This window comes from Zalophus californianus, chromosome 4 (genome assembly GCF_009762305.2).
Source record: "Zalophus californianus isolate mZalCal1 chromosome 4, mZalCal1.pri.v2, whole genome shotgun sequence".
Lineage (NCBI taxonomy): Eukaryota > Metazoa > Chordata > Mammalia > Carnivora > Otariidae > Zalophus > Zalophus californianus.
Genome location: NC_045598.1, coordinates 104,489,499 through 104,507,150, shown reverse-complemented (window position 1 = coordinate 104,507,150; position 17,652 = coordinate 104,489,499). Strand labels below are relative to the sequence as shown.

Here is a 17,652-nt window from a genome sequence, read left to right as displayed (position 1 = left end):
AAAAATTAATTTATTGAGCTGCAAATCACATACAAAATGATTTTTACATTCAAATTTTGAAAAGCTGTATTGTTTGATTTGGAAAGGATGGATGGGCTATGCACCACTTTTTTTTTTTTTTTTTTTTTTTTATATCCCAAAACCTGAAGAGTGCCTTATTGTTGATTCCCAGTGCTCAGGACTTTTTTTTTTCCTCCAATAGCTGAAAACGGAGACTTCTGGGTACTTTTTTATTTCTTCTTTCTTCACAGTTTTAAAAGAGCCTCTTGCCTCCACTGTTTGTCATTATGTGTACTGAAGTACAGAATAGAAAATGCAAAACAAGACAGCTGTACAGGAGGTTTTTCTTTTTAAAGAAGTCATAGACAAATGGCACAAGGTTCACTGTTCTTGCCAGCTGAGAGCTGAGCTTCCAGAAAGCGCTACTTTAGGGGAACAAGTGATGTAGTGTGGAAGGTCTGAAAGTCTTCATTGACACAACAGCCGGGAGCCTCTTGTACCACATTGTCTGGTATGCGCTGCCCTTCGGAAACCAGCTCTTGAGACTGCCACACTCCCAACATCCCCCAACGCTTAAAAAATAGTTTGTTTTGTTTTTTGTTTTGTGTGTGTGTGTGTGTGTGTGTGTGTGTGTGTGTGTTTGTCATTGTTCTTAGTTTTCTAAGGGAAGTTCCTGAAAAGGTGTTTGTTTTTGTTTATCTTTGCCCTTTGGGTGTTAGTCAATGATTCCCATAATCCCTTGGGGGCCTGGGCAGTAAGGCCATGACCCTGACAAATCAGTCTAGCATTAGTGTTTGTTTTCTGAGCTGCAAGCAGAAGGGAGTACTGGAGTGGAGGAACATAAGGCAAATCTGAAGCTGATGATTTAAGCCATTATTGATAGTTTCCCAGGTTTCTTGAAGGTTGATGTGGAGAGATTTAAGTTTATTGTAAGAAATAACTTTCCAGTGGAACAAGATATTAAAAGTTATAGGTTTGTATCAGTGAAGTTGTAGACTCATTTGTAAACATAGAGAGCTCTTCAAGGAAGACACAGTGATCTGTGGCATGTTGGTTTGGTCCAGAAGGGCTGGGGCCAGGCAACCTCTTCATCGATGTCTTTCATTCAAGTCTTAATAGAGCTCTCATTATGTGTCTCGAGAAAGGATGCGGCCTGTGCTCCTAACTTTGAGGAACTCAGAGTCAGAGACCCGTAGCCTGGAAGATCCTTAGAGATCAGTACTCCACGCTTATTCTGCAGGGAGCACTGAGGCCTGGAAGGGTGATTTGCTCAAGACTACACTGAGAATTAGTGGCAGACTCGACTTTCTGGAAGCTAAATCTTTCTACTTCCAGCTTGGTATTTTTCCATTCACCTATTGTTGAAACTGCTCTATAGCTGTTAGAGAGCAACTCAAGACAATATATAATTAAGTGTAAATTGAATAATCAGTTGCCATCAAATATGGGGAGAGTGCAATTGTTAACTGTAGTTGTCTGGATGTATATGACAGATTTTGAGGAATTGGGTATGGTGAGGACATTAGAAAAGAACCCGAAAAATCTGGTCTCTGTTCTGTGTTGTTGGGGGACATACACGAAGAAATTTACATCCTTCAGTCCAAGGCCAAAGCCTTTAAAGGTGCTCTCTGTTGGTGCACAGGCGCCCACGAAATTCCCCTGGCAAAGATCAAAGTGAAAGCAGGGCTGGGTTGGGAGGTCAGGGGTGGGAGAAGGAGTGCAGTCCAGGTGCTTCACGGATTTCTGAGTAAGCTTGGAAAGGCTAGCATACCTTTGGGGATGAACCTAGATTGCTAGACCTTTGGGTCTATGACAGGAGGGTCCCTTGTACAAGTCTGGATGTAAAGAACTTGAGTTGTCCCCCCACCCGATAACTCCTGCTTGGCTGTTAGGAGTTAGTTCTTGGCCTTAATATTTGATTTCTTCTCGCCCTCTATGCCATATAGGTTTCCTTTCCCTTTGTAGAGGATTGCCGAAAGCAAAAGTAACAATCAGAACCATCTGCCACTTAAATAAGAGGAGATGTATCACTTTTAATAGAAAGGATGCTTGTTCCTACAGCAGAAGGGTAGTCATCAGAGAGGAAAGCCTGTGGTTACTGCTCTGCAGTCAAGTTGGTGGGTGGGGGTGGGGGGTCCCCAAAGAGCAAACATCAGATACAGAGAGTTAGAGGCCAGAGGGAGCACACTGCTGGCTCAGGGAGCCGGAAGTTCAGTGCCTCTGCAGCAGGGCTGGAGTTTAGAGCAGGGGGCAGGCCCTGAGGCATGTAGTGAGGGGGGCGGGGAGGGGGAGGCTGAGGCTGAGGCTGAAGAATCCAGATCTGGAGGGTCCCGTCAGAAAGTAGATTTTAGAAAACAAATAAAGAGAAATAAAACAAAAAAGTTTAAAAAAATGTAGATTTTACCTCAAGGGCAATGGGGAATATTAGTATCATTTAAATTTTAGAATGTTTGGATTGCAGTGTGGGGATGACTTATGAAAAAGGGAGGAAGAGAAACAATGAATCGATGAGACTAATTACAACCCTGTTCCAGCAGGTTGAAGTGAGGGGAACTGATGGTCTGAACCATGTAGGGGCAGAACCGGGAACAGCGCTTTTGGGCCTCAGGGCAAACATCCCAAAATTGACCTTCAGACAACTCTGTAATTCAAGATTTGCCCTGCAAATGGGTGTGACTGGTAATGTGCCTTTCAATAACTTTCAATTAAACTAAACATTCTGGATATTTAGTGCTATTTTAAAAGTGCTATTCTTTTAAAACAATTATGTACATAAAAAAAAAAAAATCTACCTCCTTTAGATTTTTGTCTACAGGAGCAAAGTACAGTCAACCCCTGGCAGTTGGTCTGGGACGGAGGTGGGTGAGGGAGGGAGGTAATCAGATTTAGGAGATATTTAAGAAGTAGGATGGACAAGGAAAGCTTTTGAGGGGGAAAATATTTTGAATTCATTTTTTTTAGGTTTTTTTAATTGAAAGAGTAATATATGCTATGGTAAAATTCAAACAGTACTAAAGATATACAATGAAAATATGTCTCCTTAACCAAAGTCAACCAGTGTTAATAGTTCTTATGTACTCTTCTAGAAATTTTTTGTGCCAGTGTAAACTTATATAGGTATTGCTGGGTGAACTGGGGAGACCCTGGGCCCTGGTGCCTTGATCCAGCCAGACCAGAAGGAGTCGCCGAAGATTCTTGGTCTTGTCACGAGAATGAATTCAAGAACAGACACATAAACCTGGATGAATAACACAAGCAGAAAAGTTTGTGAAAGTGAAAAGTGAGCTCTGGAGGTATGAGAGCTGTGTGCCCTGGGGGTGGGTTTCTATCTTTTATTGACAGTTGTTAACTAGGGGTTTGACTATTTACTACTTGGGGTGGGAGGCAGGGTTTCCCAGTTTTTTTTTTCTTAATTTGGTCAGGAGTTTCCTGTGATGGCATTGGCCATTTTGGGCCTATCTGGTTTGATCCGGCTTCTTGTGGAGTGCTGTGGGGACAGGCCTCTGACCTTCCCAGTATCTGCCCATGACTTCCTCATTGTTGACCTCCAGGTATCCTGTCAGAACCTAACTAACTGCCTACTCTAACACAGGCATACCTCAGAAATATTGTGGGTTCAGTTCCAGATCACTGCAATAAAGTGAGTCAAATGAATTTTTTGGTTTCCCAGTGCATCTAAAAGTCATGTTTATACTATACTGTACTCTATTAAATGTGCAATAACACTGTGTCTCAAAAATTGTACATGCTTTAATTTAAAAATACTTCATTGCTAAAAATGCTATCATGTGAGCTTTCAGCAAGTTGTAATCACTGATTACAGATCACCATAACTAATACAATAATAATGAAAAAGTTTGAAATATCATGAGGATTACCAAAATGTGATAGAGACATAAGGTGAGCAAGTGCTGTTGGAAAAATGGTGCCCCTAAACTTGCTCGATGCAGGGTTGCTGCAGACCTTTGATTTGTAAAAAAAAGGCAATATTTGCAAAGCACAATAAAAAGAGGAATGCCTGTTCTTTTTAATATTTTTGCAAAAATAATATTTATTTGTATTAAAATAAATATTAAAATGTTTAATATCTCTCTTTTTATAAAACGGGGAACACACTATGCACCCTGCTCTTCCCTTTACTAATTCACTGAAACATTGTCTTTTGGCAGTTTTGCCACATCTACTTTATTCTTTTTAATGATTGCTTAATGGTCCATTGAATTAATGTGTTATCATTATCTATATTGGTTTGCAAACTGATGGACTTCAGGGCTGTTTCCAGTTTTTGACATTTGAGTTAGATTATAAATAAGAGCAGACACATGAATAAATGAAGGAAGAATTCTAGGTGGTGAAAAGAGGTTTACACATGAACAGGGACCCCTAGCATTTTTGTGACTGAGGAGCTAGCTGTTCTTGACTTGCCTCAGCCTGAAGGTGACATATTTATGAGGGCAGAGGTGGGAGAGCAGTGGGTGTTTATGCAGACCTTCGAGTCTGTGTGTAGAATTGGAATGTGACTTGAGAGCTGGGCATTTCTAACAGGCAGTACCCACTTCGTCAGCAATTAGAGATCTTTCAGGGGAAGAGGTGTGAACACCGACCACATTCCCCTCCATAGAGATGCCTTCTTGCCCCTCCATAGCTGTCACCCTATTGCATTCTATTTTTTTTGAAAGATTTTATTTATTTATTTGACAGAGAGAGCGAGGGAGCACAAGCAGGAGGAGCAGCAGAGGGAGAGGGAGAAGCAAGCTCCCCGCTGAGCAAGGAGCCTGATGCGGAGCTCGATCCCAGGACCCTGGGATCATGACCTGAGCCGAAGGCAGATGCTTAAGGACTGAGCCACCCAGGTGGCTATTGCATCTAAATCTGCCTGCTATCGTAGTTGTTTCCCTGGGCACCCTCGCCAGAGTGAGAAACATGAAGGATTTGTAAAAGACAGAAAATAGGTTTGATGGCTTGAATAGAAAGTTATGTCAGGGGAGAACGAGAAATGGGCCATCTGTGTAAAGCCACGCCCTTTCACCTAAGCCCATTTGCCCTCTCCCACTGCTGTTGGAAGAGTTCATCCCAGATGTACCCATTTTTCAGTTGCATGATTTTGAGAGAGTCTCCCGCTTCAGTTCCCCTATCAGTAAAATGGGCATAAGTCCTGGTTGGCACAAGTACTGAGAAGGTTGAAGAAGCCAATGGATATGAATGGGCCTATTTCACTTTTTCCAAGGCCTTCACAGAATGGAATTTGTATAAGGCAATATGTGATCCAATCCAAGACAGTGAAGCATAATCTATTCTTTCCTGAGATGTGCTTGCCAGTGGCCAAGGTAAGCCTCTTATACCCTCAGCCTGTGTGCTTTATTTAAACAATTCCTGAAAGTTCATCACCTTTTGGAAAATATTACCAAATTTCTTACCTATCACCTTTAGGAAAATATTACCAAATTGTATATCACTCTGTGGTTGGCAAAGAGACCTTAGCAACAGTGGTCTCGTATAAGCCTCCCAGCAAACCATCCAGGGTAAGTAAGGCATATTTGATTCCCAGGTAGTTGGTGGTACAACAGGCTCAGAGAGATTGATGTAAAGAAACTGAGACTCAGAGAAGACACAGAAATAATAAACAGCAGAGATCAGGGATAGGTCTCCTCTAGACAACTTACAGGACTGATGAGGTGAGAGATGACAGCCCTGCTCTCAGTCTGCCTAGGCTTGCGATTCTCGTGTCTGTTTTCCCCAGTCATATTTTACATCCTAATAGAATGCATGTCACTTTTAAAATAATTTAAAAAAAGATTCTATTTATTTGTCAGAGAGAGAGAGCATGAGCTCTCTCTTACCATAACCCTATGAGGTAAGCAGAGCAAATAGGAGTAATTCCACTTTGCAGATGAGGAAATAGATTTAGGAATTGGGACCTGCCCAAGTAAGGAGCAGAGCCAGAATGGGAACTTGACTCTTTGGTCAACAACTTCAGTGCCCTTTTTATACTTTCATTAATGTTATTAGGCTTTTTATTATGCTTTTATTGTACATTTGTAACTTTTGCTAAAATTCAAATTAGATAACCTTGTGTAGACATTCATTACAAAACATTTATTGAGTACCTTGGTAAACTGGTCAGCATCTAGTTGCAAGAAAAGTAAATAAACAGTTACAGTCAAAGATATAACATACTTTGCAATTTGGAGATTTAATAAGTGGTTTTTAATGACAGCATGGTGACAACTTTTCCTCAAAAGGTAATAATCACAATTGACTTTTGTAAAAAGTGGGAGAAGGAAGTCACATACACACATACCCGTGTGTGTGTAACGCGCACACCCCTGCCCCCCATCAGTGAAAATTATCTGAATTTTACATTCCAGTAAGTAACTGGCATTTTCTTGGCATACCGACCCGCAGGGGATTACAAGCTGCAGTGTTGTGTATCAGCAGAGGATGTCAAGTGGATTCCGGTATTCTGTTACTTTGATGTCACTGCCCAGCCTTGTTTTGGTCTTTTCCTTGCTAACAGATACCACAACATCATGTGAAAAAAAGAGAATTTGTAATAATTTCCTTTGTAAACAGCATATTTCTTGCTTGATAATGAAGACTTTGCTTACAGAAGTCCTCGTGCTATTTTGGGGCCATAATTGGTTGTTGGTCTGCTCATCCTTCTTGGTTCTCCAGGGCAAAGGTGACCTGGAGCAGATTCTAAGAGAGGACGGATGGGGCAACGACCTTAGAGATCAAAGATTAGACAGAGCAGTGCCTTCGGAGCGCTAGATTTGGAATTAAAAAAAAAAAAAAGAAGAGGAGCAAAACTCCTCTATATAGTGAAAAATTAACTTTACGCGAAGTAAAGGGAAGAGTTGAAGCAGAGCTATGACTTTTGCCCTCTGCTCCCAGGAGGCGATCTCTAGGCATCTAGAATGTCCCACTTCATAGGGATGTCTTTGCTCTGAGGCTGGGGCTGGCGACTGGACAGTCTAACGGTGTGATTTGTGACAGCTTTGGAACACGCTGTATCAGTTCCAGCCTCCAGAGGAGCTGAAGATTATGGGTCAAAAGTGTGGGCAGTGTGTGATTGAGCCCTAGTAAAAGCTCCCGGACTCCAAGGACTTGGTGGATAAGGGTCACTGGTTGGCAACACTCGAGGATTGTCACACATTGTAACCAGGAGGAGGTAATGCCATCCAGGACTCCACAGGAGATGACGAGAAGCTTTGTGTTGCCCCCCCCACCGCAGATTTCACCCCATCTGTCTCTTCTTTTGGCTGGTTCTGATTTGTATCCTTTCGTTATAATAAAACTTTTACTGTGGGGCGCCTGGGTGGCTCAGTCAGTTAAGCGTCTGCCTTTGGCTCAGGTCATGATCCTGGCTGGGGTCCTGGGATCGAGCCCCATGTTGGGCTGTACGCTTAGTGGGGCTCCACTGCTTCTTCCTCTCCTTCTCCTTCTGACCCTCCCCCCACTCATGCTCTCTCTCAATTAAACAAATAAAATCTTTAAAAAAACCCACCTTTAATTGTAAGTACAGTGCTTTCCTGGGTTCTGTGAGTAGTTCTAGCAAATTATCTTGAGTAGGTAGTGGGATCCCCAAACTTGTCTCTGGTGACTGAAGTGAGGGCAACCTTGTGAGCACTGTGCCTTTCACCTGTGAACTTTGTCCACCTGTGTCACTGGGGTCAGACATCATTGCATTTCCCAAAACCTGATTTTAGATTTAGATTTTGGCACTTTCTAGCTTGGTTACTTCTGTCAGCCTCAGGGATTTTTTTCCCCCTTAATTTGGGGGTCACCCCTGTTCTATTTTCCTTACAGAGTTAATTCTTAATGTGTGTAAAAGAATACGCTACTTAAAAACTGTGATGGGCCATCAAGATATATTAATGTGACCACAGTGGACGTAAATGGTGGGGATGAATGTAGCAGAGGCGTGAGTGAGACAGGCAAGACTTCATTCCATCATTCATTACACAAATAATTGTTGTGTTTCTATACTGTCTGCAGAGTGCTAGGGAGATAAGAGTGAAGAGTCAAGGCCCTGCCCCTGTGGGGCCCATATTCTACTCAGGGAGAGAGAGAATGAGAAGGCAAAAGTGGCAAATGATCAGGCTGTGGTCACTGTTGGAAGCAAAGAGTGATATGGCAGGGCGCGCTTCCACTGGAAGAGACAGAGTGACCAGGAAAGAGCTATCAGAGGAGCTGACATTTGAATAAAGATTTTAAGGCAGAGAACTAGAGTGTTTTTTAGGTGGGAGAATAGCAAGGGCAAAGCGCCTGAGGTGGGAAGGAGGTCGGTGTGTTCGAAGAATAGGAGGTAGGTCTTTGTGGCTGGATTGGGAGAACATAAGGTGGGACATATGCACGGGTCAGATGATGAAGGGCCTTATTTTCCAGGAAAAGGAGTTGGGATTTTTATTTTAAGAGTGATGTGAAGCTAAGTCGATTTTAAGTAGGCAAGTTACATGAATTGCTTTAAGAAGACATTCCAGCTGCGGCCTGGGGAAGAGCTGAAGCAGAGAGAGAGGTCATCAGGAGACCATGCAGTTATTCAGGTGAGGGCCTGGCAGAGGACAGATAGAGAAATGGTCGGATACTAGCTATGTGCTTTTGAAGTAGAGCCAGACGCCTTGCAGGTGGATTAGACGGTGGCGCTGGGGAGGACACGAGGAAGAAAGGTGTGTTGGGTCCTCTGGGAAGCAGATGCCAAGGAGTGGGGAGTGTAAGAGGTATCAGAGGTGGGGTATGTCTATGAAAAGAAAGGGGAGAGGAAGCAGGACTGGTCAGGGAGAGCCTCGGTCTGAAATGCAGGTAAAATCTTGGGCAACCCGTTGGGGAACCTCAGGGCAAAGGTGTCTTGGGAGGGGAGGTTCCATTGGGCAGAAATGTCCGGGCCCTAGTGACCCCTCATGTTGCTCTCAGTCATTGGTGGGGGGCTGCCTGGGAGGAGTTTGCCCCGGCTTAAAAACTGAGACAGATCCTGAAGTTTCTACCAGCTGGAGGCTGACAGCTGACTGCATTTCTTACAGCTGATCAGCAAGCTCTCGCCTGAGGACAGATCCAAGCGGGTCACCGCCATGGCTACCAAAGTCCATCCCTTGTATCATGTGGACCCATCCCCCGGACACATGGTGGGGGGGCGGGTAGCCCTTCCAGAGTCCTAGTGAGCTCTCTTCCTAAAGGGACTTAGGAAAGGATGGTCTGTGGATTAACCACAGGCTATTGCTGCAGCTGGTCTTGGGGCTGCAACTGATAAATGACTGTCTCCCTGCTCCATTATCCACTCCAAATTCCACTGTCCCTCTCTGCCAGAGATTATTCCCACTCTCATCTCTGCTGGCCTTGATGGCTTGCCTGGTGGAGAAACCCAAGCCCTTATTCTTGAGGCGGTCTGAGACCCCAATAACCTCACCCTTCACTGGCTGTGCTGGGCTTGCCATTCACATCACAGTCAGGCAACGGAGTGCCAAGAGGTGCCCATGGGGATCACCCGAGTTCCATACATATTCCTGCCCCATGTGTTTAGTAGCATTCCATCTCGTTTTGCTGGGCAGGCTCAATATCCCTGTCTCAGTCCCCACTCAAAGCCACCACCTTGCGTGTCACCCAGGATATGGGCTAGAGCAGTACTCCTAGGTATCCAACGTATTGTCTCCAGAACAAAGAGGTCCATGAGGTATTGTGCTTCCTTTGTGGATGCAATATGCCGCAGTTTGTCTTTTCTTTATAGGAGATGTCCTAGCATGCCTCTGACCTCTGGATCCCCCAAACTATTGCGGGGGAGGTCCCTAGAATCTTCATAGAGTTTATATCACACCCTCTTGAGTGAGTGTGTCTTACCAAGACTTCCAGGGGCCTTCTTGTTCCTTCTCTCCAATCAGCACAATGCCACTGATGCGGTGGATCAATGTGGTGTTCTCCGGGATGTCCGCATGGTCTAGATCTTTTCTGAATGTATCACGACAGAGATTGGGAGAGTTGTTATAGCCTGGGGGAAAAGCCTAATGAATGTTGCTCAGTCCATGTGAATGCTGCTTCTGATCCTCTTTCCTGATTGGGATACAGAAGAATGTGTATGTTACATCGATGGCCACATGTCATGTATTTGAAGTCATATTTATCTGCTGTAGCAATGAGACCACATCCAGTGTGGTGGCCGCAATCAGGGCTTGAATTGAGCTCACTGTAGTCTACCGTCATTCTCCAGGATCCATCTATTTTCTGTAGGAACCGGAGTGGAGAATTAAACAGAGTTATGATAGAGACCACTATCCCTTGAGATCCTTAAGGGTGGTGCTGATTTCTGTCTTCCTTCCAAAATGGGATATACATATATATAATTTTTAAATTTATTTTTCCCCTTTCAATTCATTTAATTTCAACAATCTGTCAAAAAAGAGCCAATAAGCAAATATTGAATTACACTTTGTTGAGTTTTTCAAACCCTCCACTGCAGACTATAAAAACGTCTTGTGCGTCTCTCACCCTGATCACCCTGCTACTTTTCCATATTCCACGGGCCACGCATAGATGCAAAGCCGGCACGGTCTACTTGGAGCCAGTAGACAGGAGGACGAGGAGGCCTGATGAAACACTTACGGACAAAATATAGTTCACTGTGGGGTTGAAGTTCGTCAATATAAAGAAGGAAGCAACAATGACCAAGACCAGAAATAGGGTGTTGTTATAGAAGATGGAAAGTGTTGTGGCTTCAGAGTCAGCAACTTCCCTCTTCTTCCACAAGATTCTTTCATCTTTTTCCTTTCGAGACATCTTTCTGTTATCAGCTTCAGAAAGTTTTCAAGTCGCTTCTTTGGCAACAGCATCCTCCCTCTTCTGTGCTACTAGATGGGGATGGTGGACATGATGAAGTCGTTCTTGAGGAAGAGCGTGGAGGACTTGGCTGAGAGGTTGCAGCTGAAATCCTGCAGGAGCAGATCCTCCTCAGATTGCTGCTTGGAGCCACCTTTGGGGGCCATGGTGGAGCTCATATTTTAAATTGAAGTGTAGTTGACACAATGTTACATGAGTTTTAGTATACAACATAGTGATGGGACAACTCTGTATGTACGCTGTGCTCACCACAAGGGTAGCTGCCGTCAGTCACCATACAACACTGTTACAATAGCATTGACTAAATTCCCTGCGCTGTACTTTTCACCCCCATGACTTATCCCATAATTGGAAGCCCATACCAACCCCCCCCAAACACACCCCTTCACGCTTTTTGCCCACCCCTCTAACTCTCCTTCTCTCTGGCAACCACCAGTTTGTTTTGGGATATTGTTTTTTATTTACCACATTGCCTTAGAGGTGTGAGAATGGGGAGAGAGGCACAATTTCAGAAGCTTCCCCACTGTGATAGCTCTTATCGCATACACCAATGACCCAACATAGCGACTTTCCCAACAGCCAAAATCAGTTCCAGTTACACATATAGGAACGGGGCAATGACCACCAGGTGGGGCCATGGACCCGTGGAGCATCTTGCGATGGATTTCAGCCAGGACTCCATTTTGATGGGTCAGGAGTCCATCAGTCTAGTCCACCAAGCAGTCCATGTCCACAATGACAATTTCAGGTCTCTGAATATCAGGATCATTTCAGACCCTATGTCATACTGGATACTCCCCCCTCCTCTGGTTCACAGTTGCCCAAGCAAATGGCTGTTCAGGCCCTTTGCCAGAAGGACTGGTGGAATTATTACAATATATACTTGCAGTAGGGTCCTTCTTCCTGGGGACTCATCCACATTTTCATTCAGTAGATTTCAGGTCTGAAAACAATTTCAGATGTAGGAACTGGGCAAGGGATCATGACATTTTTTTAAGTGTCTTTAAAACATTTTATATTTAACTGTGGTTTAAAGACCTATAATAAAACTTATCATCTTACCGATTTTTAAGTGTGCAATTCAGTAGTGTTAAGCATATCCACGATGTTGGGCAGCCCAGCTCTAGAACTTTCTCATCTTGCCATACGGAAACTCTGTACCCATGAAACAACAACTCCCCGTTTCCCCCTGCCCGCCCCCCAGCCCCTGGAAACCACCATTCTACTTTTTGTTTCTATGAATCTGACTACTTTAGATACCTCATGTAAGTGGAATCATACAGTATTTGTTTTTTGTGTGTGTGTCTGGCTTAGTTCACTTAGTAAAATATCCTCAAGGTTCTTGCGTTGGGCTCCACACCGGGCATGGAGCCTGCTTAAAAAATAAAATAAAATGTCCTCAAGGTTCATTCACGTTGTAGTATATGACAGATTTCCTTCCTTTTTAAGGCTGAATACTATTTCATTATATGTATATATAGCACATTTTGTTTATCCATTCATCCTTTGATGAACACCTGAATTACTTCCGTCTCTGGCCCATTGTGACTAATGCTGCTATGGACATGGGTGAGCGGATATGTCTTCAAGATCTTGCTTTCAATTATTTTGGGGATATGCTAGGAGTGGGATTGCTGGATCATGTGGTAATTCTGTTTTTATTTTTTTGGAGGAACCACCATATTGTTTTCCATAGTGGATGCACCATTTTACATTGTTACCAACAGTGCTCAGGGGTCTCAATTTCTCCACTTTCTTCTAGCTGGAGACTGTTCCATTCTCTTTATTATTTCTCCCTCAACTTTTGCTTGCAAAAGGATTCCATATTGGTATTGTTAGCATTCTGCTTGGAAATCTCCTTAGCCACCTCCAACAAGTTTATTACATTCATTTTCTATTTTCCAAGTACCACAGGTTTCATAAATTATTCCACTGCTATATAGCAAAGACGACCCTTTCCTCTAAGCATCCAATAGCAATTTCCTCCCTGCTCAGCCAGCTGTACTAATAGTCTTCTTGCTGCCTGCCCTTTTTGCCTCTGTCTGCTCCCTGGGCCCAGTGCTAATGCATGTGTTTTTTTAGGTTTTAATTATGGCCATCTTCCACTTCCACGTACCAATTTCTGCTTCAGTATCTACTGCTGAATTGCAAATCACCCCCAAACTTAGTGGCTTAAGACAACAACGATTTATTCATTTCTCACAATTCTGTGGGTTGATCGGACAGTTTGGTCTTCAGGTCTTGCGTGGTGTGCTGTGTTTCGCCATGTTTGTGTGGAGGCTTGGATGTCGGGATGATTCTATGTGGTTTCAGGACCTCTTCCCCACGTGGTCTCACATCTTCAAGAATGCTCGTCCAAGCTTCTTTTATGCAACTGAATTTTAAGAAGCCCAGGCTTCTTACATGCAGTGAGGGAACTGCAAGACCTTTTAGGGCCTAAACTCTGGAACCTACACAATGGCACGTTCTGTTGCTCAAAGCAAGTTACAAGGCAAACCCAGATTCAAGTGGCAGTTGGAGAAAGAGCAACGCCTCTCGAGCAGAGGACCAGTAAACTCACATTGCAAAAGAGCATGGAAGGAGGCTGGTTCGGCAAGGACCATTATTTAAGGATTTTCCACACTTATTTAAGTTCAAGCCGCCTGTTAGGCACTGAAGTAGAGATGTCAAATGGGCACGTGGCTGTGTGTGCCTTGATCTCCGAGGCGGGCTGGGGCCTGGAAAGTGAATTTGGGAGTCATCTACATATAGACATGATGCTTCCGTGAATTGTCCTGCCCACCCGGTTCCTGGTTGCTGTGTAAGTTTGGACTGTGGATGGGGAAGGGTGCGAGCGGAGTGCAGCTCATTGCAGCCAGAGCTGGGCGGGGCGGGGGAGAAACCTTCTGTTCCGGCGGTGGCTCTGCGTCCTCCTCTCCACTCGGGCAGAGAGCACTTCGCTAGGCTTCTCCTTCCCTTCCCACCTCAGTAGAGCCCCTAGTGCTAGGGATGAGGTTAGGAGAGCTTGCCTGCACGCAGAGGACGGAGGGCAGGGAAGCGTTCTACTGCCCTGCTTTGCCACCTACAGAAAGGAACCCGGGAAACTGAGGACCACGTTGCCCTGCTCCGTCTCCTTTCTGTTGTGCCGCTTTCCTGCCAGGTGGGAAAGCTGCACGAGGAACTCGATTCTACCCCTCCTGGCTGTTCTTCTCAGCCTTCATCTAGAAGACAGTAATTGGGCGTCATCACAATACTTGGTTAACCCAAACCTGATCACCTTTATTTTACACTTTTCTGTGTTTCTCGGGAAGAAGGGGGCTCTTCGCTCTCACTGTTTTAATATCTGGAAGAAGGGAAAGCAAGAGTGAGGCTGAATCTAGCATTTCTGAAAGAAGGAGGTGATTTCAGAGTTATTCCAAACCAGCTGGAAAGACAGGGGAGACCACCCCAACTTGTCCAAAGCAGGAAGCAAAGAGGAAGAGGGATTAAGAGTTGGAGACTGGGGTGCAGATCAAGATTCTAGTGCTACCCACTCTTTTAGGAGTTACTCTTCTCCGTAATTGTCCCCCAAGAAAGGGAAAACTGCCTTATGTGCCTCGTTCCCATCACTGCACCAACCTCTACCCTCCTGATAACTTAGGAGGAGCTGGGAATCTGTATTCTTTCCAACCTTAACGCCGTTTTCCGCACATTTGTTAACTCTCCAAGATCCTATTTTTAAACTGGGTCTGCTAATTTTTGTATTCTCCCCTTGCCTGCTTCCAGGGCGGGGTTGGGCTGGGGCTGGGGCTGGGCTGGGGCTGGGGTGAGGCATGTACAAGAGTTTCTGGCTCCATCTCTCATTTCCTGAGCTGAGCTGGGTTGTACTAATTGACCTCAAGGGTCTCAGCTGTGCTAAGCTGGGTGTTTGTTAGATCTCGTTAGGCTCGTGATTAGTGCAGAAAATCTAGGTCAGAGGCAACTGGTTGGAGTGATGGTCTCAGGGGGCGTGAATAAAGGCGGGGAATAGCAAACAGGTTCCTGGTTCTGTGGGTGGGGTGAGCCAGGGACAGGGACCGGGGAGACTGGTGTCATACACACAGACGGAGAGACACAGGGTCACGTGCAGAAAGGCGCTCAAACTCTTGGATGCGCGAGTGTGCTGGAGTGTGTGTGTGTGTGTGTGTGTGTGTGTGTGTGTGTGTGTGTGTGTTGTATTTGCTCCCGCGTTTACTCGGGTTTCTTTCCAACCTCTCCTTATATGGTGTGGCTCCAGAGCGGGCTGGGGATTGGCTGCTGTGCTTGGGAGACTGGGAGCTTGGAAGAAAGGAGGAAGAGAACTGTACCGAGCAGGGGCTGGGAGTGAGAAGGGGAGGGGGCTGGAGCCGAGCTCCGAGCTTCGAGCTTCGAGGGAGGGCCGTGGAATGGGGCTGGGTCCCCTGCTTGCCTGTGAGGTGTAGAAAAGGGAGAGATTTTGGGGGGATGGTTTTGGTGGAATATACCGGTGACAGAGGGACTGGGAGCTAGGGTCAGAGTTCCAGGCTCAGCAGGGCATGCTCTCCGAAGGCCGGAGCAGGAGTTAGAGAAACTTGCGGGGTTCTCCACTTTTCTTCTCGCCCTGAACAGCCTACAGCTCTGCGAAATCGCATGCACAGGAACCCATGAGCTCTGCAGGTCAACACCGCAGACATTTTCCTCCTGTCTCCCAGACGGCTACTTCACAAGCGAGGGCGGGGGAACAGGCAAAGTTGAGGAAAAGGCCACTGAAATGTGAAATGGCATTTAGTTCTTCACCTCTCTCCACTCCTTACCTCGTTTCAACTCTGCGTCCTGGATTTCCCCATCTCCCCATCCTAGGGCCTCCCAAAAGATTCTCCCTTTTCCAGTTCCTTTGTGTAAGAAAGAAATATAGCCCAATTGATGGGAGAGGGAAGGCAAGGAAGAAAAAATACACATCCTGAAGCAGGTCCGCTGGCAACTGTGTGATAAGCGAGTGGGCTCACAGACCCCCTGCCCAATCTACCCACTTCCCAGAACCCAGCAACTGGGAGGGAGTGGAGGCAATATGGCAGGTGAAGAAACTGGGCTGGTAGAATGCGGGGAGAGAGGTCTGGGCGAGGGGAAGCTGGGCTCCCGGTGCTCTCGTCCTCCCGTCCGCCCACCTTCAGGGTCCCAGGGGCAAGGCTGGCTTGGTGCTGACCCCCGCGGCTCCGGAGGACAGGCGATCTGGCGCCCCGCCCCCCACGCCCCCCATCTCCAGCCGTAGCCCCGTCCCTGGCGCTGCGTGTCCTTGAAGAAAGGGCGCGGGCACTGCGTGGGGCAGGCGGCCTCAGTCCGCTCCCGCACTACAACAAAGTGGCAGCGATCAACCGCGGGCCCGAGGTCCCCTAGAGCCCTCGCTGTCCCCAGGCCAGCGTGGCGTTGTCGTGGGCACAGCCGCCGCAGGCATTTGCTCAGTGTCCGCGGCAGGCATTTCCCTCCGGCCCCTTTGCCCACCCGGCCGCCCAACAGGAACGCTCCATGTTGCAGATGAGCAAACGGGGCAGTCAGAAAGCTGGTGCCTTGCCCGGGGGCCTCATAAGGAAAAAGTCAGAATCTGAACCCAGATCTGTCTGGTTCCCAAGCTGGGCTCCTTTCGCTCCCCTGCGGCCTGGTTCTGGGGCCTGGGCCTTAGTCCCCGCCCCCCCCCAGAAGCCCCCCATCTTTCTTTTCTGCTCCCCTCACCTGTCATTCTCCTCCCAGGGCCTCCCTGTGTCCTCCAGCTCCCCTGGCAGCCACAGGGAATTGGCACCTTGGGACAGACACGTTCTTCCGGCTTTTGTCTTTTTCTTCATTATGTGGGAGCAACCAGGAAGAAAAAGAAGAGGGAAAGTGCTGGTAAAATAAAATTAATACGAAGGTGGACACTTCTACAAGGAAATAGTTTAACCTTGATTTTCATGATTGGACAACAAGGGGGTCTACCGAGCATGTGAGTTTAGTAGAGCGAGGCCTGTTGGGAGCATGGCAAGTCTGCAGACCCAGATTTCCTCACCTGCTACCTCAGGAGACCCTGGGCAGGACATTTAGGTGGCGCTCTGGTGTTCTCTCCCTCACTCAAGTAGGATACATACTCCTCGGGGAAGAGACTTGTTTAAAGAACTACAGGCCAGACCTGGGGAAAACCCTTCAGGATCGCATGGTGCAAGAACCTCTCTTCCATAGAGACTGTTTAACTTGGAGACATCCCCCATCGGGCTTACTTGGGATGCGTAAGTAACATCAGAGCAGAAGATTGGGAATTGAAGGGTCTGCGCTTCCCCCAGGGGATTTTCCTTTTCTCCCTCCTTCCGCATCTTCCTGAATGTCACATTGGGGCAGCCTCACCGCCAGCACCAACAGGCCATCTGTCCCCACGTTCTCCCCTTTCACCCCCAAGAGGAGCGCTAGGTCTTGACTCTTGGAAGCAAGAGGAGAACCTAGGGAAGAGGGTCAAGGGGCTAGCAAGGGGTGCATATACTTCCAAGTGGCTTCTAACCCCTTTAGTTGATTCGTGAGGCTCTCTGTCCCCTTCCTGTCAAAACCCACTCAGCTCTTGCCTTCACAACCCTTCTCTGGCCCCTGTCACTGTTGCTAATCTGATCTTAGGAACTTCAGAGGGAAGAAGCAAACAAAACAGAATGAGTGTGTGAAATCCACCGTTGACAAGAATGCAGGGGGGGCCTGGCCAGGAGGGTGGTGGCGTGAGCACAGAAATGTTTTGCTGAAGTCGGGGCCTGATGAGTGTTGGGAGAGAGGTTTGAGGAAGGAGAGGGAGAGGCTACAGGAAACCCAGCTTGGCCAAAAGAGGAACCTGGCCACACGTTTGGTTTTCCCCTCAATCCTGCCCAG

The 17,652-nt window shown here is 46.4% G+C and overlaps 1 long non-coding RNA gene and 1 pseudogene across 1 annotated transcript; one reads left to right on the top strand and one right to left on the bottom strand.

Moving 5' to 3' along the window:
- Positions 1 to 2,553: 2,553 nt before the first annotated feature.
- LOC113909023 lies at positions 2,554 to 3,551 on the top strand. The gene is made up of 3 exons (XR_003515669.1): positions 2,554 to 2,679; positions 3,087 to 3,293; positions 3,423 to 3,551. It is a non-coding gene; the product is annotated as an uncharacterized LOC113909023 (long non-coding RNA).
- A 6,988-nt stretch (positions 3,552 to 10,539) lies between these two features.
- Positions 10,540 to 10,970, bottom strand: LOC113909819 (annotated as a pseudogene).
- Positions 10,971 to 17,652: the final 6,682 nt, after the last annotated feature.